The sequence below is a fragment of the Miscanthus floridulus genome, chromosome 11 (assembly GCF_019320115.1).
Source record: "Miscanthus floridulus cultivar M001 chromosome 11, ASM1932011v1, whole genome shotgun sequence".
Taxonomy (NCBI): Eukaryota; Viridiplantae; Streptophyta; class Magnoliopsida; order Poales; family Poaceae; genus Miscanthus; species Miscanthus floridulus.
The window spans coordinates 38704830-38726038 of NC_089590.1; the positions used below are offsets into that span (position 1 = coordinate 38704830).

At 40.8% G+C, this 21209-nt stretch overlaps 1 pseudogene; it reads right to left on the minus strand.

The window, feature by feature from the left end:
• Positions 1-133: 133 nt before the first annotated feature.
• LOC136491800 (uncharacterized) lies at positions 134-4473 on the minus strand (annotated as a pseudogene).
• Positions 4474-21209: the final 16736 nt, after the last annotated feature.

The following is a 21209-nucleotide window of genomic DNA, read 5'->3' on the forward strand; positions in this document are numbered from 1 at the left end:
GAATTTGCGTAGCTCCGCTCCCTGGAAATTCAAGGCTCTGTCACTGGATGCAGTTTCGTGGTTACATTACTTGGGATACTAATAACTCATAGGTCAAGATCGACAAGAATCATGTGTGGAATCAAGGAGTCAAATTAAAGGAGTGCACATAAATTGTCTCGTTGGTAGATCTTTTTTTTGCAAACTTGTCCTTGTGACATGTATTTCATTAAGTAGAAGCAGAGTTTAAGTGGAATCAAGTAGAAGCATAGTTTAAGTGGTTACAACCATCCTAGGTAATCTAGGGATTACCAAGTAGGGAAGTGACCCACCACAACAAACAGACTATGGCCTAATTTATAAGAAAAGTTTGCAACGAGTTGACGACAACAGCATAATTGCCATCATCACACACAAATGGCGATAAGCAAAGAGGCTGACCAAGCTAGCAAGCATCCTCGAGCAGGCCATCGATTGTCGGGTCGACATTTTTCAGGTCGACTTTGAACAGCATCTGCAGTGCTTGCCTCTTGGACGAGTCAAGCGGCTCCTGGAAAGCCTGCCGGAAAGCGTTCGACACCTGAGTAGCCGGTTGCTGCTTGGGCATTGCGGGATCCCACTTCAACAAGAGCACCTTCTGCGTTTGGAGGGTGGCGTTCGCGGCACGCAAGTGGCATTTGGCCGCGAGACGGCTGATGCGACAAAGTGAAGCTGATGATGGCAAGCGACGAGACCGACGTCGAGGCGGGGCCTTGAGGACCGGGGTTTGCAACAGTGTTGTGACGCGCCTTGCAAACTCCTGGGCGAGGGATGAAGGGGAACCTAGAAGCGTGACCTCCGACGACATCCTGGCCTTCCGTTCCTGGGCCTGCCGAGTCTGAGTCCGTGCCCGGTGCCGCGCCTTGCGACACACAAGCACGATGGCCTTAGAGGACCCGTCCATCTCATCGAGACCCAAACACCAGCCAGACTGCTCAGCGAACCGAAGGAGATGGCGAGCGTCGCGGCTTGCATCGGCCACTACCATCGAACAGTCCTTGATCACTCCCTAGAAGTGATTCCAACAAGCCAAGTGAAGGGCCGGGTGGGGAGCACGAGTGTAGCACTTGGTTTTAAGAACAAAATCAGATATGCATCATATGTGAGCACAAGAAGTTAAATCTCACATATAGCTATAAATAAGGGTAATATCAAAAGACAATGCTCAATATATAACGTACTTAGTATAAATGATATAACCTTAGATAACAAACAGTAGAAAGACAACTCCGATCTTCGGGTGAAGAGTCTAATCCATAGGGACAACTGACTGGTTGATCACAAACCTAATTCCTCCAAATTCTAGCAATCTGATACCCATCCAGGATTTTTTTCTAAATATGTAAAAAATAAAGCAAGCGTAAGTACATGTCGTTCTCAACAAATATAACATGGGGTTTACGAGGATCAAAAGGCTGACACTGGTTTAACTGTGATTAGCTTTTATTGAGTCATGATTTTAGCAATAGGACGGCAACAAAGTTTTACACTCTGATCAGGTAAACATGATCAGGTAAACATGAATAATGAATAGCATAAACAATATTAATTAGTGAGCATCTTTATCATTAGTGTCATCAGTGTTCATCATCATTAACCATTAATGATCATCTATTCCGTAAATGTTCCAAGGCTGCTCATGACCATGAGCACGGCAGATATAACAGTTTTACACTCTGCAGAGATTATACACTTTCACTATGAGTCATGATTTACCCTTTCATCCGAGGTAGCTAATCTCTTGACCCACTTCCAAGGAAGGTCAGTAGGGTTCACTATGAAGCCTTTCAAAGGTTTGTCTAACAAGTTAGGGCCATTAGATTCACTCGGCAAACAGATGTAGAGCCCCCTTCCCAATGGCACAATGACGCACAACCTATATAAAAGGGGATAGAGGCCGCACTATACCCAATTCGTCAAGCCATTCTTACGCCTATAAAGGTTACCACTAACAAGCTAGAAAATATCTTCATACTAAGCTAAAGTCAGATCTATGTAGCCCTCACAGCTGTACTGTAAGTCTCAGATAATCACTTACAGATAAGTCCTTAAGAAGAGGAATCTAGAGCACAATAAAACAGCCCAATGCTGTTGCCCCCTTGGTTCCTTGTTGCTAAAAAGCATCATTTAGCAATTATTGCATATTCCATTAGTCAAGTTACAAGATCATGGTTGTAGTTGAGCACTAGCAAAGCTACCCAATGCAATAACTCAAAGATATCAAGGTACAAGTACAAAAGACTAGGATATCCTTAGTGATAGTCAAGGTAGACACATGTAGCATGAATTAAATGATTAAAGGTGTATAGAACAACAAGAAAGATCCCATGCTATACTTGTCTTAAACTTAGATCCTTCTTCTAGTCCAAACCTTCAAAGATCTTCTCGATTCACCACCTATAGCTCACCGACTGGACATGATCATTGAGCACCAGACAAGCATCCATGCAATCATACACGAAGAAAATAATAGATCTAAATTAGTATAGTACACCAAACATAAAATCAAAATGAAAAGTTTATAAAATGAATCTACATCTCGCTACGAACACACAGACGCAAAAAACACTCTAATCGGAGCTATAACGAAATAGTTATGAATTAAACAAGATTTTCTTTAATAAAATAATAGATTAAATCTAACCTTAAAATTCAAAAGTTGAAAATATATTTAACAGTAGGATGAACATGTAGATTACTCAATAACGAATTGAACGCAACTTGAATGGATCAAAACGGAGTTAAAACAAAGATTTTATGGCTTAAATAAGACTAGTGGCCAAACTGTAAATAAATAAAAGCGTATTTTGAATCTAACCGAAGAAACTATGTTTTCAAAAGAATAAAATGTATTTTGAATCTAACAGAGGGATTTTACATTTTCTGAAAGAGAAAACGTATTCTGAATCTACTAGAAAGGAACTACGCTTTTAGAATAGGAAAACATATTCTAGAAGTGCGCCATGGACTGCGGGTTATATTACGTGAAACTGTAGGGACTCCTTTACAAATAAGCCCGGTGAAGGGGTATGAGCGATTTTGGACTGTTGGATAGAATCTGGACGGCCCAGATTAGAAAGAAGGGGGGGAGAGAGTCACCGTCTAGAGAAGAAAACCGACGCGGTGGAGCTCCATTACCGACGACGAGAAGCTCCCCGGAGTGCTTGGTTTGGGCCCTAGAGGTCATGGTTTGACGAGCCGAGAGCACAGGTAATAAGAGGAGAAGACGACGAACTCACCTAGGACCTTCTTGCGGTCGACGATGGGTCTACGACGTCGGGCAGCGCAGCGACGAGAGGAGGAGAAAAATCTAATTTACTATACGAGGGATTTCCCAAACTAGGGGCTCCCCTTACGGTAGTTTTGGTGTGCTTTGCCCAAGGGGTTGGTACATATATATAGGGAGAAAAACTTCTCACATCTACATCAACTAGCAATATGATACTAATTGAGGTTGCACCCTCCACATTTATTAATGGACCTAAATAATCACTAAAGCTCATTAGTAAATAAATGCATGGGCCTTTGAGATTAATTAGGATTATTGCACATGGATTTTGAGAGTTGGTTAAACAATGAGATATATTATTTATTTTCAAAATTAATTAATTTCGCTAAAAAATAATTCTAGAAAAGTTCAGAATTGATATTTAAGCCATGAAAAATAATCTAGGACCTCCGAAATTTTGGGGAAAATTCCCCGAGACACTTTACAACATGAGGAACCTAAATAAAGTATTTAGAGCTCATAAAAATATATTTAGGAGCATCTAAAAAATAGATTATGCTCACAGAAAAATAGGAAAAGGTTCTAGAACAAACCAGAAAAATTCCTAGGAAGTTTTGAGAGATAGGTTAATGAATGAGAAACTCAAAGGAGTGATTTAGAGCAGATGAAGAGGATCTTGGAAAATTCTGAATGAAAAGATTAGGATCGAGAAAGCAGGAATTATATTATAGAAAAAGATAGAGACGAGCCAGAGACAGATAAACGACTTACTAAACGTGTTTTGAAAATTTTACTCACTCATTACACCATGTCACATAACAAGCATACATCACATCAAGCAAAACCCTTCAAATTAATTTGGAAAAGATTGAAAATTCATTTTTTTCTATAACTAAATTTGCACTACCTTAAACTAAACTTAGGAAATTTTATATCAACATTGAAATTATTTATTTTATTTAGTGTTTTCTATGCACAACCCAAAATCAGAAATTTTGGGGTGTGACAACAAGTGACCAGAGAAGTTGACAACTAGTTAGCACCGACTGAGGCCCCCACTCCTAGAGACTTCTTGGGGACGACTAGCCCCTCTAAGCGCATGGGATCCCATCGCTCTTGGGTAGGCTCGAATGAGGTTCAGAAGCAATGGGGTTGTAGAAGTCTACAGGGATCCCGGCAAGGGGGTGGTGAGGCAGCTGGAGTGACATGAGCCACTCCACAACCATGCCCCAGGCCCGAAAGGGGCACCATCGCCCGTGGCGCCGCTGCCGCCACCAACAAAAGCGACGTGCAAGGGACCATGGCGCCTAAAAGGGCGGTGAATTAGGCAACTTAAAAATCTACTTCTAACTGTGGCCTCTAATTTTCACCTTAGCAAAACTTACGTAAATAAATAAACTATCCAAATGTGCAACTATGGTTTTACCAATATGTTGCTATCTCTACCGTAAAAGAGTTATGTAACCTAGGTTCCAATCCTATCAACTAAGTTAGGAAAGGTAAAGCACACAAGCTAGATTACAATATAAATGCGAAAGGTAAAAGATCGATAGAGATGCAAACTCCCGTCGATGACATGTATTTTTATCGAGGTATCGAGAAGCGCTCAAGTTCCCCTAGTCCTCGTAGATAGCCACGGGCCTTCCCCACGCGCTAGTGGGTCTTCAGTGTACCTTCCGGCAAGCCTCTCTCGGACCACTCCCCGCCATCTTCACTATCAACCTTTCGGCCAAAACGTCGTGGACCTTGTTCCCTCTGATACACGATGGCGGCCACACCACAAATGCGGTTGGTGTGGTCCCACAAGACTACAAGCCTTGCCGAGTACAAACACGGTGCGCGCAAGCACCTTTGATCAAGAGGTATGCAAACCTCACTAGCAACTAAGCCTAATCCTAGAGCAAGCGCATAGGCGGTGGTCTATCTAGCCTGAGCATTTCGCAAAAGCACCTACACTAATCACCATATGTATCACTAAGCACTATGCAATTGGAGAGCACTAAAATGGTGTAGCAACACCCCTAATATGTTTCCTTGCTCCTCCACACCTCATTTGGCCAGTTTGAGGTCCTATTTATAGCCCTAAGGAAAGATATGGCCGTTGGGGATAAGATCACCCTTTTCTGCGGACCGTCAGACCGTACTTTGATGGACTGTCTGACCATTGCTTCAGAGTCCGACACTTTCTGTAGGTTACCGTTGAAACTAGCTATTGCACTTCTAGGAGCATCGGACCATCAAGTGAACGTCAGACCATTAGCATTGGACTATATGGTGCCACTGTTCACTTGGGTTCAGGGAGCGTCAGAGTACTACAGTGAACCATCAGACTAATTCGGTCAGGGTCTGGCACTTAGTTTTCAGCATGACACACTTTCATGTTTTGGGCATAATTTTTAGCTCTAAGCTCTGATTTTGGTGATCTTGGACTTTTTGGAAAGCTAATGAAAAGCTCTACAGCTTTGAACTAGTTTCGTGTCAATTTGAGTAGATCTGAGATCACGAGACAATTCCAATTCATTCACCTGTTTGTCTTGGCTTGAGTGGCTTTAACTTTGTTTGTGTATTTATGTCCGTGCTTCTACTTCCTATGTCTTGGACTTTACTTGATCTTTGTAGATCTTCAACATGGCTTCTAATGTCTTGCTTGAGGTACTAATCATTTGGATCACACCGTATCCTAAGTCCAAGTTCACTTTACATCCTTTGAACTATATCCAAAAACACTAGCAAACAAATATTAGTCCAAATGGCTTGTTGATCATCAAACAACAAAATCCAAACTAAATGGCCCATGGGTCTATTTTCCTTACACGACGGTGTCGACTAAATATGCTCGGTAGTCCACCGCGGGGGATACCTATTGACAGGTAGTTAACATTCATCACAAACCATCAATGTAGTTTGCATAAAAGACTAAAACAGATCACCAACATTAGACTTAGGGGTTTAAACTGACAATTTCCACGAGTTTTGGTGAATTTGTGTTTTAAATAGATCACCAACCGCCAAGGAGGACCTATTCATCAAAGGAAATCTTGTAAACCCATGACGGTACCTACTGTGTGAAGACTCTAGAAGACTCCAGAAGGCAAATCACCAAAGCAGGCCATGTGTCCATGACATGTGGGGCCAGTCGGCCTAGTGGGCGCCACCCGGTGGTCTGTCTTCATTACATCGGTTCTCTACCGCCTTAGGGTTTGCATCTACGCCGTCCTTTTAAGTCGGTTTGATCCAATGGTCCAGGATGCATGAATGGCCCTATATATATCTACCTATACCCCCCTCCTCTAGGGCATCCAGGCATTTGATCCTGAGAGCCTGAAGGCCAGAAACCCTAATTCATATGTCCACTAGGATCAGAGCTAGCAATCAAGAGAAGATTAGTCCTCAATAGGATCTATTCTTGTATTAGAAATAGAGAGATAGAGTGAGAGTTAAGAGTTTTGGAGGAGTTCCGACCTGTCGGTGCTCTCTCTACTGGCTTATACCCTAGGTGGAATCAAGTTCTTCTTGAACTTGCTTATGAGATTCTCTGGTAATCGACTTCTAATTCAAGTAAACATCTTGTTCATATTGTTCTTCAGGTCTATGACTCTCTTTGATTACTTTAATCCTTGTAGCTCCTAGGTTAAAGTAATATTTGTAGTGTAAGCGTGGTGCTTATACTCGGTTACTCGTGGATGTACCCTATATTCTGGATTGGTGGTAGCTCGCGAGGGTGACTCTTATAGCCTCATTGAATCCTTTGTAGTCCACCTCCCGTTTGTAGGCCTAGCAAACCTTATTGCTATAGGAAACATACTCTGCCTGTGTTTTCTTTAGTAATATCCCCAGAATTAAACAATAGAAGGCAAAACTTATCGAGGTTAGAACTAAAGACCTTTGTGATCTCCTTTATACTCCTATTATCTAGCCTTGATTGTAAAGTTGGGTTAAGTTAGATTTAGTTATCCTCACACATGTTTCCTTAAAACCTAGGATACTCCTGGTGAAGTGCTACATCGATATGATATTCATGCGCTTGGAGATTATTCTATGTGTGTTAATTTATACTAACAAGCATTTCTAATGCCATTGTCGGGGAAATGGTTGTTGAGTTAACTTCGAACCTAGCTTAACCTTGTATCATTATTCTTCATCTTTTATCTTTTATTTTTGGTTTCTCTTCACTATGGATCCTAGAATCCACCCCTATCCATCAATACACTGCACCTACAAGCGCATGCCTAGAGCCACTAGAATTCTCAAAGCCTATCCTAACACCTGGCTATGAGCTTGTGCCCGTGTTTAATCAACATGGTCTAGGATCAATCCTTTTCAGGGCGAAGATGATGAAAACCCTTATCCCACCTAAATGAGTTTGAGTAGATCTGTGCATGCCTACGCATTGCAGGCATGTCAAATGAAACCTTATGATGGAAGCTCTTTCCTTTCTCTTTGATGGAAAAGCTAAACGTTGGTACAAGCTCACCATAGGGAGTAGACCTAGGAGATTGGGAAGTCTTGTGTTCTAGATTTTGCTTGCATTTCTTTCGCATCTCTAGACTAGTCAGCCTTTGTTTAGAGGTTCTATCTTTTAAATAAGAAGAAAAAGAATCTCTAGGCATGGCATGAGATCATTTTAATGCTCTCATTAAGACTAGCCCTGACCTTGCCATTCAAGAACCCAATCTTCTTCAACACTTTTATATGGGCCTTGATAGAAAAACCTCTAAGCATCTTGATACGGCTTCAGGAGGATCGTTCTTGCATGTCTCTGCTAATTTGGGGAGAAGTATTCTTACTAAAATTCTAGAGAACACCCCTAAAGAAGTAGAAAAGAAGCCACTAGAGGAGGAATCCTAGACAGCTGAAGCAGGAATTTTTGCATAACCCATCACCAACTTTGGCTATCTCAAATCCCTGAACCACCGGAAAAGGAGGAAACTCCAATTTTGGATTTTGTGCTTGAATTCGAGGATGAACTTTGTAATGAATACAGGAGATACCTCGAATTATCATACTATGAGGAGACCCCTAGAAGCCTAGAAAATTATCATCTAATGAAGAAATTCTTGACCCTTCTGAGGAAGCTTTCCTCAAAAAGATTACTGAAAGGGCTAGTGTCTATTATAAGAAATGAATGGTTAGAAGAATCAAAGCTTTCCTCTGATGTGATTCGTCTAAATTCACCTTCTGTTTACACCAAAATTTGGGAACGAAGAACGCTAGGAACTCGAAAACTTCCAAGATTGTGTCATCAAGAAATCGATTGCATAAGGATCGAAATCAGCTAGGTACAGATGTGGCACAGAGATCGGCTCTCTTCGGATAACGTTAACATCAATAAGCTACTGGTTGGCATCTGGAGAAACATGTCAAACTCTATAAAAAGGGAAAGATTAGGGTCCAACTTATCTTAAGTTAGGAATGTTTTCTCTTACACCAAAATTGTAATGAGTCATACTTGAGTAGGATTCATGCTTAGATTCTGGATATAAATATTAGGACCCCGGCTATTGTAAAAGGACATCCAATCAATTAATACCAATTACTTTTTTCGGCTTTACGCCAACCCTTAGGTGTAGGAGTAGTGTAGATCTCAATGAGTTCTTCAATAAGCTGTTAGTCATGGATTATACTTCTGTTTGTAAGGCTGCATCGGTTAAGTTCGACCTCCACTGCGAGCTAGTATAAGCTAGTTATTGATTCTTATCTAGTTCAAGTACTGACTACATCGGTTAAGTTCGACCTCTACTGCTTGAATTAGATTAAGGTCAGTTATCGGCTCTACCTAAGTGTGGCATCCTTTGGATAGATTCATTAAGTTACCGATCTTGCTGATATTCTTATTGCCATTAATTTCAGCAACATCAACATGCCCGGTCGAGATTGATCTAGATCAGCTTCACATCCTTTTAGTCTGTCGTTTACTTTGTTACAATACGATGTTTCTTACTTTGAGCGACGGGTTATGTTTCATAGACTGTTCTACTTTCGATCTCGATCATGCATAGTACGCGGTTAAGGCATGTCTGATCCTAAGGAGGTTTGCTGGCTAGTTAAATCTGGTCTATAGTTCGCTATTATGGGTGTAATGATCCGATTGATCCCCACTGATGGCACTTTAGATCAGAGGATGCTACTTGGTAGATTTGTTTTCGATCAGGCGTGACCTTGACTGTTTGCTATGCCTACATCGGACTAAATAGTCGATTGCCCGCACTTTAACGTTCATAGCATGTTTTCATGACCCTGTTAAATATGAATAGATCTGTTTTCTTTAAAGGTTTAATCTAGTTATCTTTATTATGGCTGCCATCGATCGAGTCAAACCCCACTGTTATATATAATAGGTTAGATTTGAGGAGTTTATAGGTTTCTTGTATTAAATAGTCGATTATTCAGTATGCTATGACCCTTTTCCTACCCTGAATCAGCTATTTGAGCCGATTCGCTTGTGCTTTCATACATATAGCATGTCTTTCAGAAAATCTGTCAATGTATAGTCAGTTTTATGGATTCTTTAGGTTTTAGTTTGTTATTATCATCATAGCTACCATTGAATCTGGTTGAACCTCACTGTTGATGGTAATAGATTGGATTCAGAGTGTTTGTAGATACATTTGTACTAGACAGTCGATTTGTTCGCATGTTATATCCTTTCTTGTTAGATTCATCGGCTCAATGCTTTACATTGGTAATATCCACCTAGCCGATGATTTTACTTATATCTATGTGCATTGTACTTGCCAACATAAAATCAATCATGACCCATGAGCTTTATAGTCTGTAACAACCGATTTCTTTGCGTATTGGCTATTTAGTCGATTCTCCCATCTGGCTGCTCCCGTAGCTGGCACACTTGGTACTATCAGTACAAAACTGGCTTGTTCCACCTTAATTTACTAATAAACTTTCTCTCATTGTCAATTGTAGGTCAAATTGACTAGCATGCCTTCAGGAATTCATAGGATCGACTACCCCTGCATTGAAGCCAAGCGGATCTCTAGCCTTGCTCCATCAAGTAGAGCCTTCCGGACTTGTTGTGTGCTAGGCACATCGACATGTTTTTGTGCCGACACATGTTCTGGCACGCCTAGTGGGACCCCACAATCGTCATGGTAGCTCACAACAACAAGCGACATCCTTATGGTGCCTTATGAAGACTTACCTAATGAGGATAAAGATGTCATCAGTAAAGCTATAGAAGAATTTCAGAACAAGTGTTTTTTTGTCCTACACCAAGACACGTGACAATAAAGTTGTTTAGAAATATCCACTACCTGAGAGTTTTGGTGCATGGGCAGTCAGATACAAATGAAGTTGAGGATAGGCATTTCTTCGTAGAGGCTATAAACAAATCTGTTCATGATGCCATATTGAACCATAATATAGTTTTCTTGAACACATTCCACAACACCATGAAAGAGGTGTTTCATGGATTTCCAATTGATCAGGTTAGGCCGGCTTATTACAACATTCCACATCCGGGGACTAATCAAGCTGGTACTAGCCATCAAGGAAGCATCACTAATTGGTAATGATGATGTCTAGGCAATTCAGAGCTCATCTAACCAAATTCAAGGTACAACCACCAAGTCAAGTACAAAATAATTCTAGATCAACAGTGTAGTATGTGCAACAAGCCGATAGGGCAAGTTCAGAATCAAATGGTTAATTTTGGCACATCAGGCCAAATATCATTGTTGGCTCAAAAAATAGCGCCATCAGTTCAAAGGATTTGTAGAGATATAGATCCTAACATTTATAACCAGAGACTTCTAGCAGTGAATTAGTAGAGGACCCAATAGATGGAGATTCCACAAGGATATCATTATGGAATAGATTACAACATCCCTTCATATGATTCCAAATCCAGGGTATCAAGGTACCCAAAACTTTAATCCACAGATGGGTCAACAATTGTAGAGAAGTCTTAGATTCAAGTGTTGATGAGTTGTTGCTCAGGGTGACCGAGATGATGAAGAATCTGTTTGGTTTCAAGCCAAAAGGGCAGACCTTCTCATACAAACACCCATATCCAGAGTGGTATGATTTGGTCGCGCTTCCTACAAATTACAGTCTCTCGGAGTTTGCTAAGTTCACTTGGCCAAGATAGCACAAGTACAATAGAATATGTTAGTCGGTATCTTACACAGTTGGGCGAGGCATCCATTGAAGAGGCCCATCGAGTTCGTTTCTTCTCCTTGTCCCTATCAGGACCAGCCTTCACTTGGTTTTTATCGCTGCCAGTTAACTCCATTGCCAATTGGGCTGACCTAGAGAAGAAGTTTCATACATATTTTTACACTGAGACAAGGAGAAAAGAAAATTACCTGATTTGACAACCATAAGGCAGAGAACTAACAAATCGGGCACCGAATTTCTTCAGAGGTTCCGAGAGACCAGAAATTTGTTCTTCTAATTGAATCTAACTGATGATCAGCTAGCTACTTTGGCCGTATAAGGAATGTTGCCAACATTGAGAGAGAAGTTGCTCAGGGCAAGAGTTTGACAATTTAGGTCAGTTGGCTCAATGAGTGGCAGCGCTTAATAGCCAATTCCAAGGTATGTGTAGAGATACCTGATTTTAAAAGAGTGTCATAATTGCCTGAAGCCTATAATCCATATTCGGTTGATGATAGCTACTGAGGACAACAAAGAAGAAGAGATTGCTACAGCTGAATGGAATTGGGGAAAGAAGACAGTAATGGTACCAAATTCTTAGGGGAAAAGGAATTGAAGAGAGCTATGATTTTGGCATCACAAAATCGGACAAACTCTTCGATTTCTTGCTTGAGAGGGGACAAATCAAGTTGCCCGACAATAATGTTATGTTGCCTCCTGATCAGTTGAAAAATAAGAAGTTCTATAAATTTCACAATGCTACTTCTTATTCTATAATGAGTGTAGAGTTTTCTGGCAACATATACAGAGGGCTATTCAGCAAGGGAGGCTCAAGTTTGATACACCTCGGAAAATGAAAGTTGATGATAATCCTTTCTCTAGAGATTAGAACGTGGTTGATGCTAGGTTGCTCAAAGGGAAGACCAAAGTCCTAACATCAACTAGGGCCAAAGAAGCCGGAACCATCGACCCAAAGATGCAAATACCGGCTGATGAATATAGAGAGATTAAAAGATGTTGTGACCAATAGAAGAGCTGATATGAGCAAGGAGAGACATGAAGGGATGGGGCGACAAGGCCGCATGTTACATCTTGAATTTTGTGGAATAAATGGCAACGGTAAAAGGAAAAGGATTATCAGCGTTGGTTAGAGGAGAAAGAATATTAGCGTCAATAGGAGAAAGGGAGGTATGAAAGAAAGCAAGCTGAATCACATTGGAATTGTCCTTTCTTCAAACATTGTTGGACTGAAGGTTTGAAATTACCTACTAGAAATAATTGCCCAGAGTGCAGTGCATAATATTGGGAGTTTAGGCAATCTCAAGCCAACCGCTGGTCTATCCATGCTCAAGATGAGTATCATAATAATAATATGAATCAACGCTTAAAAAATAAAAGTGTTCATGATCGGCTTGGGAAGCGAGTTGTTGATCAAAACTAGACTGATTATGAAGAAGAAAGTAATGAGGAGGAGTATGTTTGGCAGGAAGGGCAATGGTGTCTAGAAGGTTTAACAAGAATCCAGAAAATAAGAGTGCAACACCTAAGGAACAGAGAGCTAGAATAGGCTTAGACATCTGATAGACCTCAGGTGTGGCATGCTAAACAAATAGCCGATCGGGGTCAACCATGGGCTAATATTCAAATGGCTTTTCTATTGCCATCAGAATTTAGAGCTCCAACAGACCAAGAAGTTTATTCAGATTTTGATGAATCAAAGTATGAGGAGATAGTTGCCAAGTTGACAGTTGTACATCAAGCTATATTCGATAAGCCAGTCAAGCATCGGCACTTAAAGGCTTTATATGTAAAAGGTTTTATTGATGGGAGGAACTTCTATCAATCTTATGCCTTACACCACTTTTTGTAAACTTGGCAAGGGACTAGGAGATTTGATTGAGACCAACATGATGCTTAAGGATTTTGGGGGTAATGCATCCAAATTCAAGGGGGCAATGAACGTCGAATTGACAATCAGAAGTAAAACTTTGCTCACCACATTCTTCATAATTGATGGAAAAGGGTCATACAGTTTACTCCTTGGTCATGACTGGATTCATGCAAATTGTTGTGTATCATCGACCATGCATCAATGCTTGATTTAGTGGCATGGAGATGATGTTGAGTTGGTTCACGCTAATCATTCTGTAAGTATCGCAACTAGCCGATCTAGCATATTGGGAACTGGAAGACTTAGAGTGTTTTTCTAGCAAGCTATTAGAAGGAGGCTTCATTAAGATCAATGGTGAAAGCCAATAGCTAATCTAAGCAATTGGCTCTGAGAGTTTGTTTTAATGGATAGTCCAATAGATGGCACAGGTGGTAAGCTAGGGCATGGCTTCATGTTGGCCGGTGGATTAAAGGAGATAGACATTGGTCCTAGAGATAAGCCTAGGCTGATATATGTGAGCACTAAGTTAGCTCCTAAGTACAAGCCAGAGTTGATAGATTTATTAAAGAAAATTTAAAGATGGTTTTGCTTAATGAGATGCTTGGCCTAGATCGGTCAATTGTTTAATCTTTGGTCTGAAGAGTTCTGGTGCAACCTGTTAAGAAGCGATCGATGGAAAATGTTTGAAGGAATATTATCCTAGCGTTCGGATCAACACTTGACAATGGATTTGTTTAGCCATCGGCTCTAATAGCCGGTACCAGAAGGGTATCGCCTTTAGCTCAAAATTACCCCAAAAGGGGAAAAGCCGATACGAGATGTATCGCCTATAGAGCAAAAAACAAACACAAAAGCAATCATGATGTATACAAAGGCATTGCAGAAAGCACACTGAGATACAATCATAGAAAAACAGAAGATTTTATTGATTAGTTTGCCCTAAATACAAACTAATAAAAAACATTGTTTATCACATCCTAAGTGAATGTAATGTCTACTATGGCCTTCCGCTGCATCAATGAACTCCTCGATCAAGTCCTCGTGCTCCTTGAGGTCATTGCCCATCGGGAAACCTGGTCTCCATGGTATGGAGCTCGTACCCAATCTGGACCTATGCCGTGGCTAGCGCCACCGATGCGCCATGGTGAAGGCCATGAAGGGCGATCTCCTAGACGTAGGGCTAGAACATCATGGAGGCGGGCGTTGATGGCGGCCGTAATCACATTCGCCGCCAGTTGGAGGGACTCTAACTATACCGTCAGGGCTGGCAATCATAGAAACAGTGGAGATATCAAAATAAAGACAGTGGAAATCAAATTAAAGATGTTCTTGGAATCCATCTTACCCGCCACCATGGCGTCGGACTTGGCCAGCCACGCCTGAGCAGCGCTGGCCTCTTCCTCAACGGCATGAAGGGCTGCTTGAGAAGCCACGAGGTGGATCTCAAGCTGATCATTTTCCCGAGTTGCCTTGCAATAATTGTCCTGGGCTGCCCTCCACTCCTGGAGGAAACGTCAGGCGTCATCGCCATTATAAGAATTGAAGGAGTCCAACGACGAGTTCGGTGCGGAGGCAGCATTAGATATAGCATTGGAGGGCTCGCTGACCCTAGGAAGAGGACGAAGGCTGTCATTCAAGATGAACCTATAAACAAGTTAGAAAAGTTCATTGCCATGAGCAGAAGATATCAATCTCACCTCATGCGATGGAGGTGCTAGCTCATCGGCAGGTTCTCCTCTGGAACCTCCTCCACCACGCGCTTGCGCCTATTGTCCTCGCCAGCAATAAGGTTGATTGGATCTACAAAAAAGGGGAAGAAAACCGCTATAGAGTTTGCGAAGGCGGAGAAGTGCAAAGGAATAGGGGCAGTTGTGAGTATAGATGTGTTCGAGGCTAGAGCGCTCGGTTGGTATTTGTAGCCATGAAGCAAGGTGGTAGATACCTCAGGACGTGTAAAAGGAAACCTCAATTATTAGAAGGCAAAGCGCCACCCCACTAATACAAAAGAGAATGCGATGTTGATAACTGAGGATAGAAGATTATGGAGTTTTTCTTAATGAAGGCCATGATTTTAGACTTAATCGGATTAAGGTCAGAGGTCTAAAATCAGCTATGTTCAAATTGGCTCTTTAGCCAAGACAAGGAATACAATAGATTGACCGTAAATATGGTTATCATTGGTCCCACACAAGATACATGTTAGTATGTAGATTACAAGTTTAGAACTTCCTGGATGGCTTTCAATGCTTCTAGCTAGATAGCGTTGACTTCTACGATTTGTTGCTTGTCTTCTTCGGCTCATCCAGGAATATCCTCAAGGCTGCTGCAAATGGCCCTACCTTCTCTAACCTTGGTCAGTAGTTCCTGTTTCTTCTACTTAATGGCATTGGGTATTTGAGCCAGGTTGGACTTATGGCGATCGATGGAAACCTTCATGTTCTCTAGTTCCTTCTCAAGTTCTGCACGCTTGGTTTCCAGTTGGGTCAGCTCTGGATCGATCTTGAGGGAGGAACTCTTCAAATTATCGATTAGCTGTGTTAGCTCTTTGGCCTCTTGTCTGTTGGAGTTCTTCTTGGCCAATAGAGCTTCACGATTAGATAGGTTCCTCTGAGTCTTTTTTACCTTTGGGGCTTGATCTTCAATGATGGATAAAGGTGACAAGACTTTGATAAGATCTAGGGATAAATTATCCTTAATGGCTAAGAAGACTCTTTGCATTGAATCTGCATCTTGGACCAAATCGGCTATATTGTTCTCAAGCATTGGCAATATATCCTTTAGCCAATTTCTGGTCTCTTCTGATAAAGCTTCTTTAGAAGAGGTGGTTGATGCGCTGATTTTGTCTTCATCTAGATACTCTTCAAGGTTGAAAGAGTAGCTCGAAGCTGGAAGATTAAGTACCTATATATAAGGAAATCCTGTTAAGAGGATTGAATCAGTTGATAATAAGATTAATGATGAAGTAAATATGGTACCTTCTCTGAGATAGCTTCCATTTGAGAAGAAGGAATGGCTGATGATGCACCAATAGTATCTGGTTGAATCGGCTCTAAACTCTCAACATTGGTATCTGCAAACATCAAGGAAGATTTTTAGTTCATGATTGTTGCAGAAGGATAAAATGTATATATGATTTTCTTACCATCATTTGTGTGCTAAACTGGGGAATCGATAGTCTGGGTGTCAACAACAGCAGGATCATTTTCAATGCTAATAGGATCATTTTCAACAGGGAGACTGTTAGACTCCTGCTCTTGCATAAACATTTCCTCGGGGAGTATTTGACGTGATAAATGGTTAGAGAAAGGTAGAAGTTGAATAAGAATTAAGAATTTTTTAGGAGATACCTTGGCAACATCAGGGATTGAAGTGGAAGGGTTCTCGTCTTCTACAGTCTTAGAAGCATCGATTGGTTCAACCAAAATCAACACTCTTGAGGATCGGCCGATGAAGGTTTAGTTGATGCTGAATTAAATGCCTAGGACAGTAGTTCCGCACCCAGAGCCGATTGGGATGCAATGGTTGATATCTGTGAAGAAAGGGAATTAGAAGTTGAATATCATTTTGTGGAACAGATGAATTGTTTACCTAGGCAGTTGATGGTCTCGTTCTACGAAGTCTTTTCCTAGTAATAGTTTTCTGGGTTGTCCCTTGGGCTACCTTGCGTTTTGAGGATTGATACGTTACAATGGTAGAGGCAGCTTGAGTTTTCATCAGTTTCTTCAGTGTGGATGCAGTTGATCCCACTCTTGAGGCGGGACATGGTGGATGATACTCTATAAGACGCCCCTTCCTGTCCAAGCTTGGGGAATCAAATTTGGTGTCCTAAAAAGGTCTATTAGAACAGTTGGCAGGGGAATTTATCAAATAATTTTTTTCTAGAAAAGGGAATGGTAAGTTACCTCACTGTCAGAAGCAAAATCTCCATCCAAAGCTATGCATCTAGGATGGACTAACCCACAGAAGAGATGGGAGTGCCATTCTTGCCACCAGGAGTCAAAAAGGTTGGAAGAGAAGTTGACTCTTATCTAGTCATGCAAGCAAAAGGAAGGAAGATCTAATCCTAGTTGAAAGACTCTGGAGGCTTCCATTACTTCACTAATACCTTCTCTTAGCTTCAGTATATTCTTGAAGAACAGTTGAGGAGGCAATTGACCAAGACCAAACTGACGAGCTACAAAAGAAGGGTTAAAAACTCATAGGTTGGAAGGTTACCTAGAAGGAAGGAACCTGTAGACATTTTGCTATGGCCATGACAGAATTTAGCTAGAAGAACACAAGGTTTGATGAAGGAATTGAAAATTGCAGTCGCCATTTTGTCTGAGTAGCCTGATTCAAATCAAAATTTGAAAGGGAAGACCAACTCATTGTTTTCATCCTCATCATAGGATAACCAAGTTAGGATATCTATATCAAACTCTCTATAAAACTTCTTGAAGAGATGGCCAACATCAACATCAATTGTTATGGCCATTGTGGCTTCACCATAGTTCATGCACTGATGGGTTCTTCCTTCTTCGCCTCTATATTCCTCATCAAAGTTGGAGGAAGAAAAGCTCAAATTCTAGAGCTTTGGCCTTACAATCTTATGCATATACAAGTTTAACCACATTTGTATTAGCCACAAAGGGCCACTGATGGTGTGCACCGCTTCATTCTTCAGCAGCTGAGTGGTCACCTAATGCATCAAATGGTAAGCTGATCCCAATAGATATTTGCCAAGAGGAATCTCAATGCCTACTATCAAATGCTCTACCATGAGTTTATGATTGTAAGTTGGACCACAAGATGACCCGCAGAAGATGAATCTTTCTAGCCACATATTCAGAAAAGACAAATATTCTCTTTCGCTAATAGTTGTTCCATCTCCAATATGGTTCAGAATGTAGCTTGTCCATCCTATGCAGTCTGATATTTTGGCTAATTTCGTGGAACCAGCACTTAAGTAATCATAAGGTTGCATTGATCCAGTTATTCTAAGGCCGATCAACATATAAACATCGACCAAAGTGATGGTCATTAGGCCATGACTGAAAACAAAAGCATTCAGGGTGTTAGACTAGAAATAAGATGAAGAAATCAGGAGTGAATCATTCCTCTCCATTCCAGACAATGAGAGTGTCAAGCATTGATTCAAGTCACAAATCTCCCAATCTCCATCCTTTTTCTCGGATACCCTACGAAACCAGTCTCTCCATCCCCTAGGCATTTTGGTCTAGTTTCTAAATGGAGTTTTGGTGTTCCAGGAGGATAAATCCACTACAGATTGTTTGAAGGGGATTTGGTTGGTTTCTTGACGGATAAAGTCAGATGGATGAGGGTCACCCATAGGCCCAAGAAAATAGACATTGGGAGCAACAGTCGATGGAATCAAGATTTTGTTCCTCATTTCCTAGAAACCAGATAAAATAAATTTGAGAAGAAAGGAAATGCAGGGTAGCATCTGATACTTGGAGAATGGGAACTTGAAAGCATACCTTAGGGACATGGTCACTGGTCACCATTATAGTTGAAATAGATTCAAATTTGAGGAAGATCGCCTGAATAAAATCTTGATAGGGTAGAGGATTTGCTAGGGTTGAGGCTTTGGCAATGACGACGTCGGCTGTTGAGATTTGCTCGAGAAAGAAGGGGAAAGCGAATAGATCGAGTGAGTTTGGAAATGTTACTGTTGGGATATTATATAAAACTCGGACCGAGAAGTCAGGAGTCACGTGTATGTCTTGAAATAAACAATTGCGACATGGTGAATAGGTAAATAGGAATTTTGGATTAAAACCATTATTATCCCAAAATTGGGGGCATGTGTTTACACCAAAATTTTGGAAGAAGAACGTGGGAACTCGAAACTTCCAAGATTGTGTCATCAAGGAATCAATTGCATAAGAATCGATATCAGCTGATTTAGATGCGGCACTGAGATCGACTCTCTTCAGATAACATCAGCAGATAACATCAATAAGCTATGGTTGGCATCGGGAGAATCATGTCAGACTCTACAAAAAGGGAAAGATTAGGGTCCAAGTTATCTTATGTTAGGAATGTTTTCTCTTACACCAAAATTGTAATGAGTCATACTTGAGTAGGATTCATGCTTAGATTCTAGGTATAAATGTTGGACCTTGGCTATTGTAAAAGGACATCCAATCAATCAATACCAATTACTTTTTTTTGGCTTTACGCCAACCCTTAGGAGTAGGAGTAGTGTAGATCTCGACGAGTTCTTCAATAAGCAGGGCTGCATCGGTCCGGCCAACCTCTAGCTTGTTTGTAAGTACTGTCATGACTTATACTTCTGTTTGAAAGGCTGCATTGGTTAAGTTCGGCCTCCACTGTGAGCTCTAGTATAAGCTAGTTATCGATTCTTATCTACTTCAAGTATGGCTCCATCGATTAAGTTCGACCTCCACTGCTAGAATTAGATTAAGGTCAAGTTATTGGCTCTACCTAAGAGTGGCATCCTTTGGGTAGATTCATTAAGTTATAGATTTTGCTGATGTTCTTATTGCCATTAGTTTCAGCAACATCAACCTGCCCGATCGAGATCGATCTAGATCAACTTCACATCCTTTTAGTCTGTCGTTTACTTTGTTACAATACGATGTTTCTTACTTTGAGCAACGGTTTATGTTTCATAGGCTATTCTACTTCGATCTTGATTGTGCATAGTACATGGTTAAGGCATGTCTGATCTTGAGGAGGTTTGCTGGCTGGTTAAATCTGGTCTATAGTTCGCTATTATAGCTGTAATGATCTAGTCGATCCCCACTAATGGCACTTTAGATCAGAGGATGATAGTTGGTAGATTTGTTTTTGATCAAGCATGACCTTGACTATTTGCTATGCCTGCATCGGTAAATAGCCGATTGCCCTCACTTTAACGTTCATAGCATGTTTTCATGACCCTATTAAATGTGAATAGATCTATTTTCTTTAAAGGTTTAATCTATTATCTTTATTATTGCTGCCATCGATCTAGTCGAACCACACTGTTAAACATAATAGGTTAGATTTCAGGAGTTTATAGGTTTGCTCGCATTGAATAGTCGATTGTTCATAAGCTATGACCTTTTTTCTATATGAATCAGCTATTTCGGCCGATTCGCTTGTGCTTTCACACAAATCACAGAAAACCTATCAATGTATAGATGGTTTTATGGATTCTTTGGTTTCAGTTTGTTATTATCATCATAGCTGCCATCGATCTCGTCGAACCTCACTATTGATGGTAACAGATTGGATTTACAACGTTTGTAGATCGATTTGTACTAGACAATTGATTTGTTTGCATGTTATATCCTTTCTCATTAGATTTATTGGCTCAATGCTTTACATTGGTAATATCCACCTAGCTAATGATTTTACTTATATTTGCATGTATTGTACTTGCCAACATAAAATCAATCACAACCTATGAGCTTTATAGTCCGTAACAGCCGATTTCTTCGCGTATTGGCTATTTAGTCGATTCTCCCATCTGGCTGCTCCCGTAGCGGCACACTTGAAACTATCTGGGCAAAACCGGCATGTTCCACCTTAAATTACTGATAAACTTTTCTCCTTGTCAATTGCAGGTCAAATTGACTAGGATACCTTTGGGAATTTATAGGATCGACTACCCCTACGTTGAAGCCAAGCGGATCTGCAGCCTTGCTTCATCAAGCAGATCCTTCCAGCTTGCTGTGTGCCAGGTGCATCGACATGTTTTTGCACTGACACCTTCTATTTCCATTCGTTGCCAAATTAATAAAGCTCCTTTCGATGCTCTTTATAATCCAGTTGTGGGTGTTAATATCATGTTTGCATCTTTTGCTCATGATTTATTGAAAGACATGCCATTAACCCCAACAACAAAATTGTTGAAATGCCTTTCAGGATATATTCTCCCAAGTTTGGGAATAGTTTATATCCTTCCTATCTAGGTAAAAGGAACCATGGTTCATTTGAGCTTTTATATCT